Source organism: Rattus norvegicus, chromosome 9, assembly GCF_021556685.1.
Source record: "Rattus norvegicus strain SHRSP/BbbUtx chromosome 9, alternate assembly SHRSP_T2T, whole genome shotgun sequence".
Classification (NCBI taxonomy): domain Eukaryota; kingdom Metazoa; phylum Chordata; class Mammalia; order Rodentia; family Muridae; genus Rattus; species Rattus norvegicus.
This window is the reverse complement of record NC_141542.1, coordinates 119,540,519-119,552,500: the sequence shown is the minus strand read 5'-3', so window position 1 is coordinate 119,552,500 and position 11,982 is coordinate 119,540,519. Positions and strand designations below refer to the sequence as shown.

General features: G+C 43.4%; 1 long non-coding RNA gene across 2 annotated transcripts in view; it reads right to left on the bottom strand.

Annotated features, from left to right (window-relative positions):
* The window catches only part of LOC108351983 (uncharacterized), a 282,038-nt gene extending 270,757 nt beyond the window's left edge, over positions 1 to 11,281 (bottom strand). The window contains exons 1-2 of one of the 2 annotated variants that reach the window (XR_015629806.1): positions 11,149 to 11,281; positions 10,414 to 10,564 (exon numbers count right to left, since the gene is read on the bottom strand). This is a non-coding gene — a long non-coding RNA (uncharacterized LOC108351983). The remainder of the gene's footprint in view (positions 1 to 10,413; positions 10,565 to 11,148) is intronic. The other variant, XR_015629807.1, reaches the window with a different exon arrangement.
* Between the last annotated feature and the right edge of the window lie 701 nt (positions 11,282 to 11,982).

Here is an 11,982-nt window from a genome sequence, read left to right as displayed (position 1 = left end):
AAATCCAATAGTCCATCTAGAAAATGCAAAAGAACGTCTCACAAGTAGAATGAAGCAAGCAGCAGACACAATATCAGGCCTTGAAGATCAAATGGAGGATCTAAACCAAATAAAAAAAGGTACATGAAAATATTTAAACACATATGAAATGTGAAACATCATTTTTAAAAAACTGCTTTTGTATTATAGGCATAGATAAGATAAGCGAGAAGAATCCTAAGCTAATGGAATAGACCAAATCTTCAACAATATCTTAGAAGAAAACTTCCCCAAAACTAAGGAAAGATATACATTATAGAAATATAAGAAGCACAAAGAACACCATATGAACAAGACCAAAAAAGGAAACTACCCATAGCATATCATAGTTAAAATATCCAATACACACAAAAGAAAGTGTATTGAAAGCTTCAAGAAAAAAAAAAAACAAAAACAAAAACCAGTCATGTATCAGACTAACAGCTGATTCCTCAGTGGAAACTTAGAAAGCCTGAAAAGCCTGGAACAATTAATTCCAAGTCTTAAAAGACTATGAAAGCCAACCTAGAATAATATACCCAGAAAAACTATCCACCATGATTGAAGGAGAAAGAAAAAACTCCACAAAAATAAAAAGTATTTTAAATAATCTGTATTCAGCAAACCAAATAAGATACAGAAAGTGTTCTTCATGGCTGAAAAGAGGAATGAACATAGCAGAGAGACAGTGGGGAAAAATTATGAAGCCATAACTATTAAAACACAACACAGCACTGAGAACAAACAGTAACATCAACAGTCAACAGCAGAATGACCACAACTAACACACATATTTCAATAATAACTTTAAATATCAGTGGCCTAATCCTCCAATCAAAAGACACAGATTGACTGAATGGACCAAGAAAGAAAATCCATCTATCTGTTGCCTACAAGAAACTCATATTGGTTTTAAAGTTGGAGACTGCTTTAAAGTAATTGAATGAAGTATTCCAATCAAATTGCTATTATACATTCTGACAAAAGAGACTTCAACTAAGACTAATCTGAACAAATAAGAAGGACACTACATTCTATCAAGGGAACAGTTAACCAAGAAGACAGTACTAGCCTAAACACACATTCACCCAATTCAGAGTGTCTAATTTAATAAAAAAAAAAACTACTATCACATTTAAAGGCACAGAAAAACATCAACCCATTAATAGTAGGTTGCTTCAATAGCTCACTTTCCCTAATAGGATATCTGGAAAAACTTAACCAGGAACATCAGAATTAATTGGCTTCATGCACTAGAAGGACTTAACAGACATCTATAAATATTCTGACCAAGCTCCAAAGGAAACATTTTTTACTCAGCAGCACATGGGACCTTTGCTAAAATGGACCATATTCTGAGACACAAAAGAAATCTTAACAGTTTCAAAAAGATTAAAATCACTCTTTGAATCTGAACACAATCCAATAAAACTTAAAATTGGCAGCATAAAAACCAAGTTTGCTTTACTCCTGAAATGCATGGGTGGTTCAACATACACTAGTCAATAACAAAATAAACCACATAAATAGACTTAAAGACAAAACAGGGAAAGAGAGAAAGAGAGAGAGACACACAGAGAGAGAGACAGAGACAGAAGAGAGAAAGAGAGAGAGAGACAGAGACAGAGACAGAGACTGAAGAGAGAGAGTCATATGAGTGTTGGAACATGGTCAACAATGTTTTAGGGAACTGTGAGAGAGGCTCCAGGAAAAATGTCAGAGGATTGGTTGGTTTGTTGGTTGGTTGTTTTTTCGTTTTGTTTTGTTTTGTTTTTATCTCAGGGGAACTTTATTCCCTGGATTGCTTTGGATGTAACTTCATGCCTTCTGTGACAAGCATTTACATTCAATTTATAAGACACACTTATTCTTGTTAAATGTCAGATCACAGCTAGAGAACCCAATCTGGACAGTCTACCTTGAATCTGGGCATGGCCTCCGCCTTGCTTTCATGCTTTCCCAGATATAATCTACAGCACATGCCAGGCAATTGTGTTTAAATTACTCTGTCCTGAAAAGTTCTGGGAAAGGGCTGCTCTGTCAACATTCAGTATGTGCTTATTGGCATTTATTTATGTGCTTTTTTTAAACCATTTTTTTCTGACCACATTTTTCTGGACTCAAACAACCTTCCCTGGATGACTGCTTTTTTTTTTTTGTTACATTTGTGTATAAAAGTACACTGAAACTGAAGTGAGGTTGTCTATAGCATTCTGCAGTAGCCCACCTCATTCTTTCTTCCAGGTCTTTAGATCTCAGGGTTCACAAAAAACGAAACTTCATAGGTTGGTGAAGGTTAACACATGATCATTTCATTAGATGCAGAAAAAGGTTTTGATAAAAACCTACATGCTTTCGTGATAAAGGGTTTTGGAATGTAGCACTCGAGTGTACATACCTCAACACGCTATAAATCAGATAAAAGAAGCACACAGCAACGTCATCCTAATTGGAGAAAGACTTGAAGCAATCCCACTAAAGTCATGAATGGGATATTGATGTCCACGATGCCCAATGCTTTCCAAAACTGCTCTCGAAATACTAGCTGAATAATAAGGGGTTGGGGATTTAGCTCAGTGGTAGAGCGCTTGCCTAGGAAGCTCAAGGCCCTGGGTTCGGTCCCCAGCTCCGGAAAAAAAGAACAAAAAAAAAAAAAAAAGAAAGAAAGAAAAGAAATTAAAGGGAAAAATAAGGAAAGAAGTCAAAGTATCCCCAGTTGAAGATGATATGATACTATATGTCAGAGACCGCCAAAAATTCTATGAGAAATCTTCTGAAAACAATGAACAAATTCAGTAGTATGGCAGGCAACAATCAACTTGCACAAATCACTAGCTTTTCTACATACAACAACAAACATACAGGTGAGGAGATCATGGACCCAGTCACAGGCTTCCTCATGATAAAACATCCATGAGTAAACCCAACCAAGGAGCTGAAGGACTTCTACAATGAAAACCTTAAACCCCGAAGAAAGAGATAGAGCGAGACACTGACAAATGATGACATCTGGTTCTCTTATATAAGTATGAGAACTCATATGTTGGTAGAATTAACATTGTGAAAGTGGCCGTTCTTTCAAATATATTTACAGATTCTATGCAATCCCAACCAAAATCCCCATCCAATTCTTTGCAGAACTAGAAAAGACTATCCTAAAGTTCCTATGAAGCCACGGAAGATTCCACATAGCCAAAACAATACTGGAAAAAACCCCAAGGCGAGAGGGTCTACTACAGATCTGAAGACATGACAGAGAGCCACAGTAATAAAAACAAAAAACCAACAGCATGGTGCTGACACAAAATGGACAATAGACCAACAGAATAATAGAATACAATTGAAGACCCAAACAGGAGCACGGATGGCTTGAGTCATTTAGTATTTGACAAAGATGCTTAAACACAATCTGGTGAACAGAAAGCATGAACGAATGGTTCTGGGAAACCAAATGTCCACGTGTAGAATGAAACCAGGTCTCTGTCTGTCACTGTGCACAAAGCTATCTTGAAACGGAAATCTAAACCAGTGATGGTGCTGAGATAAAGAAAGCATAGGCCGCGCCCACATGATATCAGTGTAGGAAAGGACTCTGAATCGGGCTCCATGTGTCTAAGAATTAAGGTCAAAATCGGCAAATGGGACGTCATAAGACGAAAAAGCGTCTGCACAGCTAAAGCAACAATCCCCGAGGCTATGAGGAGGCCCGTAGAATGAGAGAGGACCTTGGCTAGCTACACATCTGACAGAGGACCAATATCCAGAATACACCAAGAACTCGAAATGCAAAAAGTTTTTTAAAAATTGAAAAATGTCTCCAAAAAAAAAAAAAGTTTGTCATCCTTAGCAATTATGGAAATGCAATCAAAAAAACTTTGAGATTTCATCTTACCTAAAGATCAGACAAAAATCAACAAAACAACTGACAACAAATGTTGGAGGGGGTGTCAGGGAAGGGAGAACCCTCACGCTCTGTTGGTGGGATTGCAAATTTAGGGAAGTCACCATGGGTATTAGTGTGGAGATTTCTCAAAAAAGCTAAAAAGAAATCTTCTATATGACCACCACACCTCTCCTCAGCATACGCACAAAGGACCAGACATACTAGTCCACATATACTCAGTCATCTTCATTCCTGCTCTGTGCACAATGTCCAGGAGAAGAAAAGAACCCAAGTATCCCATAATCCAGGGATAAATAATGCAATGTGCTATGTGTACACGACGGAACACAGTTCAACTGTTAGGAAAAACGAAATCACAGGCTATGGTCGGTAAATGGGCAGAATGAGAAACGATCACATCGGGTGAAGCAATCCAGGCCCAGAAATACAAATGTCACATATTCTTTCTTATTGGAGGCTCCTGGCTCCAAATCTTCAGATGTAAGCACATAACCTGGAGTAGTAACCACGGAAACCAGAAAAGTTAAATAGGACCAAACAATAGCAGGGTACAATTATCTGACCTGGACAATGGGAAATGGGAGCTACTTAGGGAGTGGGAAGGAGGTAAATACATCAGAAAGTGGGAGAGCGGCCAGAGGGAAATACCAGGGTACCAGCAATGTGATGGAGGGATGGGCAAAGGGGGCTTTTAGAGAGGAAAGTGGAATTGAACACTGAGAAACGGGAAGATGGGTAAGATAGAGATAAGGATGTCTGAAAAGACCACAAGGAATCACACTAAGTATTTAAAAAAAACTTATAATACATGCAGTTCTGTATCTAAACATAGGGTTTCATATACTTTTAATGAACTTTTCTTGTCTCCCTCCAAGAACCAAAGACCATCTAACAAAACCCCAATATCAGACATGAGAAGCCCTCCTCTGAGATGTTGGCCAGGGCCGCCTAGCAGATCCCAAAGCCTGAAGCCTATTTCTGTTGCTCTTAGTTTCCCTTGGAGATGGAAAGTAGGGCCCTGTTGCTGAAGACAGCATGCATTTCAGTAACAGTGCCCAGAGACCCCTAAGCTAGAACCGACCTGAAAGTCCCCTTCCTGACCTCTAGCTACCATGATACCAGAGGCGACAAAGCAAACTTTCAGAAGAGGGAGGCAATCAACAGTGATAGCAGCTAGCATCTGTGAATCAGATCAGTGACAGCACCCACCACAATCCTGAAGAGGCAGTAATACCGTGGCGGTAACCAGTGAGTCTCTAATTGAACTTGAGGCTCACTCAACGAGAGGGAGAACATGACTGAAAACCTAGATAACACTACTCAGTGGATATTGAAAGAGAATTTGAAACCTCAGTATTGCTGAAATTTCCAACCCCAATAAGCCCACATAAAAGAACACAATCCAGTTATTACAATTATAAGCTCTAAGCCTCGATTTGGCAGATCTAACACTATACTAACTTCTTCCCCAACCATGAGACCCCTTGCTACTTACGGTTTCTCCTGGTCACCTGATTCTGCTCCATCTCGACTTCCTCATCTCCTTCCCTCCTCTGCTCTTCTCTCTACCTGACTTCACTTTCAAATACCTCCCTCCCATCCCATCTTTCCCCTCCACTGCCCAACCACAGGCTCTAACCTTTATTGACCAGTTAAAATGGGGAGAAGGTTCACATGAGGTCACCTGAGTAGGTGATGACTACTGGTCACGGGGCAACCCCTCTTGAGGATGCAAAATTAACATCAGAATTAACATCAGAATTCAAACAGCATCAGGACAAGGCACAGCACTACTAATTTATTAAACCATCACTAACAATCTGTAAACACTTGTCCTCACACCCACAGGTTAGCGTAGCGTCACACCTCATCAGGGAAATTTCTTTTGAAACAGATGGAGAGAGAAAACCACAGCCAATCAAAATGCAGGGGTGTGGCCCCAGGCCCAGCAGATCTACAACACACTCCTGAACCTGCTGAAGAAGGGGTTAAAAGATCGAGAGTCTGAGGATCAGGGAGTTTGCTGTGGGGTTGTATCTCCTAGTAATGTCAGGAGCTGCACCTGTAAAGTCTCCCTGGTATCACTTTCCAAATGCGGGGTTGAACGATGAAGATACCAGTGGCTTTGCAAACTATGGAGAAAGCAGCCCACAAGGCCCCAATGCCACACAGACAACTACAGCAGCTGAGCAAACCTGGGGGACATAAATATGTGATATGATAATGTACTGAGCAGATATATATTTAAGAATGTATACATGCGGGGTTGGGGATTTAGCTCAGTGGTAGAGTGCTTGCCTAGCAAGCGCAAGGCCCTGGGTTTGGTCTCCAGCTCCGAAAAAAAGAAAAGAAAAAAATATATATACATACATACTATATACATATACATATATACACATACATATACATATACACATATACATATATACACATATACATATATACATATACATATGCATGCAATAACAGTGGAAAAAGAGGTCTGGTGGAAGAAGTGCTGTGTGTGGGATTGTTATATATAGGAAGATTTGAAGGAAGGAAAAGGAAAGGAGAAATTTATGATTGTATTATAATCTCAAAAATAAGTTAAAAATTGGAAGAGAGAAGAAAGCATGGAGGGAAAGAGGAAGGGAGAGAGGGAGGGACAGAATGGGGAGGATGACCCAGCAAATGCTACGTGTTGGAAGCTGGGCTTGCTACTGAAGGTGTCTCAGGAGCGTCACACGGTCTGCATCACCTATTGCCCAGAAGCTCTTGGCTTCTTTCCCCAGTACTGCCAAGGTCCCCAAGAGTGTGAGCGCCAGGCTCGGTGCCTTAACTGTGGAGGTGCTGCGGATTCTCCATTCTGACTCTTAGGGACATGCTCATTTCACTTTTTTGACCCCAATAGGGGTACATGTCAATCAGGAAACAAATGTCTTTGGTCAACTGACAAGTTATAAAAGCTGCGAACTGTTTGTTCTAAAAACAAACAAACAAACGCAAAAGAGCCATACATCTCAGACAACATCCGGGAAAATTTGCAGCCTTCAAGCATTTTGTGTGCATTCTCTGAGGAGGTGTTGGCCAGCTGGAGTTATTTATTGCCATCCTGTGTTAAGGCTCTTGCCTTACCCACTTTAACCCCTTGTTTTCAGATTTTATTTTTCTCAAGTTTAACGTGTATTTCTCCTGTGCGCACGCACTCTCCCCGATGGCGCCCAGGTGCCTTGCCCACTAACCGCACAGACGTTTCCTGAGCACTTGATTTTACTGAGATCCTTTAGCACGTTCCGTTTATTCTCCATAGAAATGGCTTCTCCACCCTTGTATTTGCCATCGGTCTAAGTGAGCTGAGTAAGTTCAGTGGTGACCACCTGAAGGATAACCGGACAGGAGAGACTTAGAAACAAATGCAATTGGCTCTCGGTTTGCACACTGGCACATCCCGGATGCTGTGGGTGCGGAAGCACGAGGGGATGAAGCTGAACAGATGGTAGGGTGTTCACACTCAGCGCGTTTGGAGACGAAAGGGGAGAAAGTCAGTCGGTTCCATGAGGAGCCTGGGCTGACACAGCAGTGAGTTCATGGTGACTAAGAGATTTCATATTATCTCGCTCTAGGCTGTCAAACCATCCCTTCTGGTGGTGAGAAAGAATTCTCCGGGACACTTAACACCCATCTCCTAAAATTCAGAGCTAGTGACTGGGCTGCATGCAGTAGTTGAACACCTGCGTGTGCCAGGTACTGCTCTGGGCACAAGGTGACAGATGCAAGCCCATCATAGTGGGTGTTCTTCTATGGTGGGGCTGTTAGGTTCACCTTCTCTACTCCAGGAAAACTCATAAAGTTATATCTGCCTGACTCATTCAGTAAAAGATTCTTCCCTCCCGGCTGTCCCGAGATGGGATGAACGAGGTGGAGAATTGTCTCCTCGTGTCTGGTTAAATGATGTTATCATTGGCTGAGTGCACGGCATGATGTTTACAGTGGTGATGCCTGAACCAAGTGATAGATAAGACATGGTTGCAGTGGTGGCAGAAAAAAAGAACAAGGAAAAATAGCTACGATTAACACAGGGATGCAGTTTCGTCTTCTTTTATCTAAGCAACTTCTAAATTTGATATGAGCCCTTTAATTGATGATATAGGCTCTTCCATTTTCAGTTTTTATATCTGGCTTCAAATGGCTTTAAAAGTTCTGGCTGCTACTTGCAATAAAAAGAATCTCGCCTTAAGAATAAAAGCTATTGGAAGGGTTACGAGTATGAAAATATTTGCACTGAGGAGCGTGGCAATGGGTTTGGACTTTGGGCTTTGTGTTGTCTATCTGCCTACATGGATCTACCCATCTTTCTGCCTGTGGTCAGTAACGCTCTTCCCCTGGCTCCCATACTCCAAGCCAGACCGTATGCACACACCTACTTGGAGGTCTGATTACCATGTTCCCACCTAGAGTAGCTTCTTCCCCCTCTCTGTGAACTAAGCCCTAGGCTTTGCTTCCTGTGACCCAGGAAGTCTCCATCTTTCTCAGCAGGCTCTCCTTTCTCTCTCCTTCAGCTTCTCGGGTGTTAAGAGGGCATTCCATGAGTAACCTTTAGAAATGACCAAGTTCGAACTCTTAAAAGGTGACAATCATTGAAATGCTGTATGGCTGAGATGTAGCCTAAGGACCTCTATCTCCCGGAAAGGCCCACTTCCTGTGGCCTCACACTGTGGTGGCTTTTGTTGCTTAGCTCTTAACTCACACAGCACCGTCCTAAACTGGAATAAACCTGCCTCGGGTAGGAGGAATACGATCACCAATTAACGCGCAGGTTCCTTGAAGATAAGGCGCACACAGAGCAGAAGGATACTGGCTGAGGAGACGTGGAGGTAATTAGCTAAATTTCAGGCAGCATCAGATCTTCCAGCAATCTCCCAGCTCCCCGGGAATGTCCGCCAGCACGTCTGGGTGCAGTTCCAGACCCTCCTCCCCCATGCTTTTGATTAACTTCTGTATTTTTCTTTCAGCCTTTGCTGGGCAGAAGAATCCATTCCTTTTCCCCAAGTGGGACACAGAGCTGCACGTAACAGGCAGTTAATAAGCTTAACAGGTAGGGACAGAGGCTCATTAATGGTTGCTCTGTGATTTGTGGCCAGTTCCCCCAGCACCTAAATCTTGAAATAAATATATTCAGAGACTCCGCTATCCCGGAAGAGGACTTGGATCATTTTTCTTTCATTAACAATGGAGCCGCTACAGCAACATTTTTATTTATATGAACATTTCCAAACCTAAAGGCTTGTCCCTTTAAACCGGCTCGCACTAAATTTTGATCAGCCCTGGATGAAAGAAGACTTAAGGAAGGGAGACAACCTGGAAACCATCTGTGCCAGATGCATATTAAAAGGGGACGTAAATCCGCAAAGGACTCCCCAGCATACATCAGCCTCTCAGTCCCAGGAAGACCAAGCATGATTAGAGAGAATCTGTGACTGAATCCCCCAATTCAGGAGGGCCATGCTAATGAGGAGCTCAGCTGAGGTGCACGGCAGGAAGGTTCCTTTAAGAGAAGAGATGTCTTGATAAACGATAAATCTAAACTTCTTTTCTGTATGTGATATAATACTTGGGGGGTTATTTTAACTGTAAGATTCTGTCACACCATGAGCACACATAGAAACGCACACAGGAACCTTTAAACTCTAAGCTTTGGGAAACATAGGCCCTGGTAGCCATACTGATGTTCTTTGACCTCCTTTGTACACTGACGTACCCCTGCTATGACCATAGCCTTAGATCTGTTCTGGGTACTGGCTGCTAGTCCTGTGCTGAGATTAGAACTCAAGACACTTGCCACAGCCTTCCCTTTGAAACCTTTGGCCTCCTCTGGCCTAATCCAAATCCATCAGACTCCCTTCTGTGAATTCCCACACACTCTGTTCAGATAAACTCGCCATGTGAGCCTGAACTGACTTTACAAAGTCGGAAGATGAATGGTGACCATCTTCTGACCTGAGCGTGAAGAAAGCACAAAGTTTGGGGAGAGTAAAAACAAAACAAAACAGACATACAGTGACCAGAGGAGAGCCAGCATTGTATAAGCCACACAGAGAGGGGCTGCAGGAGAAACAGACGTACTAAGAACGTGAGTCAGAAACTATATTGCTGCCCAAAGAGCTTTATGTTCTGAGTCCATGCCTAGCTGCAATGTTTCCTGGGTTACTGGACTTAGCCATTTCTCAAGCACGGGTTTCTGGAGTTAGCCATTTCTCAAGTGGGTCCTATGCTTCACTTGAGTTTGTGTGTGAAGAAAACTGAGGCTGTCTCACTTCCAAGAGAAAGCAGGGACACTCCTGGCTCTGGCCAGGTCCTCTACATGCCTTGGAATAGAGAGGGCCTAATCCGCGGACAACTGGGTGCTTAGTGTCTTGGATACCAACTATGTACCCACTCACTACCTGTCTCAGAAGTAGGTCCTTCTGCTGGCCCTCCCTTGCCAGAGGAACTGGGTTGGGAGATGCAGGTACCTGGACATGGAGGAGACTTGGTCAGAGATGGGAACAAATCTAGTGATAGGTGTGGGTGGCCGCCACTCTCCAGTCTGTTGCCAGATGCTTCCCCAAGGCACTTCCGTTACGGGCCGTTCACCATGAGAGCTGCAGCCTCGAGTTCCTGTACCTGAAATGTAACAGTGGGCCTTAAGCAGAGAGCTACCTAGAAAATGAACGCCCTTTCTCCCCCGCGTTTACCTGCAAAGCTCTTTTGCTTATAGCACAGCTACACCAAAAACTGCAGCACCCAACCTAATCAACTCATTCACCCTCCACTGAGTCAAACAGAAGGATCTGCTCCAGCTCTCTTGTGGGGAGCGTGCCCTCCCCCGCACCCCCTCCCCCCATGCTCCATTCCTCCACCTGCATCCCTTTCAGTCTTCGGACTGCCTGAGTGAAAAGGAGCAATTGTGCGCCACATGGGACACCTGATCCTGGGAAGGCTAAATATGAGGTAAGACTTGTGACTCTTTTCAGCTCTAATCATGCACTAATTTCTCTGATAAAGCCACTGCAGCTTTCCATTCAGCCCAGACCCTTGGCATTGGGCCTTAGAGCTGTTCTGGGTCTAGGCTGAGCACACCCCGCGGTCTAAGCTCAGGCAGTCACCACGTCCCTCCCTCCTGGAACCTTTCAACCTGCTTTGTTTTGATTATTTTAAAATCCTGCCAAACCCATTAAGACTAATGCTTAGCTGAAAGCAGCCAGGACCTCTTGTCAGCATTTAGCACTGCTGGGGCAGTAGAAACAGGAGGGAACCCTGGTCTCCTCTGAAAGGGGCCAGAACACCCTAGCCCGAACCGGGCTGAGAGGAGTTTGGAAGTACACCTCCCCCTACACCTCTGAAGTCAGAGGCCCGCCCCTGCAGCTCCCTCCAGCCCTTTGAAGGCTGGGAGCAGCTGCGGAAGCCCCGAGATTCAAAGTCTCCCCGGCAGCTCGCCCTGTTTGAAATCAGAACACAGCACACCTGTGTTTTGGCGAACTTCAAAGGGGTTAGGAGCTGTGAGCAAGGGCTCCAGGACAAAAGGAGAACTGCTCGAAGCTCATAGCTACATAGATTATATGCCATAGCGTTCTGCCATCTCAACTGCTTTGTGACCCTGAAGAGTCACCCAGTGGGCACCAGTCTTCAGAAAAGGTCCTAGAAGATCATGTCACAAAAAATCAGGTGCCCTGGTAAATAAGGTCCTTCCGCAGTCTCAGGAATGCAGCCTGAACTTCCGGTCTCAGACTGGTACCTTTGTTTCAGTACTGGGTAAATGGTCCCTCCTTTCCGTTCATACCACTCCCGTGGCTCAGTTCTGAAATAGTCATTTTGCCTCTGTCCTTGTTATGGTGACATTGCTGTGATGAAACTGCCTTGACCAAAAGCAATTTGGGGAGGAGAGGGTTTATTTAACTGGCACTTCCACATCATGGCTTCTTCTGTATAATTTTGTGTCAACTTGACACAAGCTAAAGTCGTCTGAGAGGAGGGAACCTCAACTAAGAAAATACGTTCATAATATCAGGCTGTAGGGCAAGTATGTAGGGCATTTTCTTAAT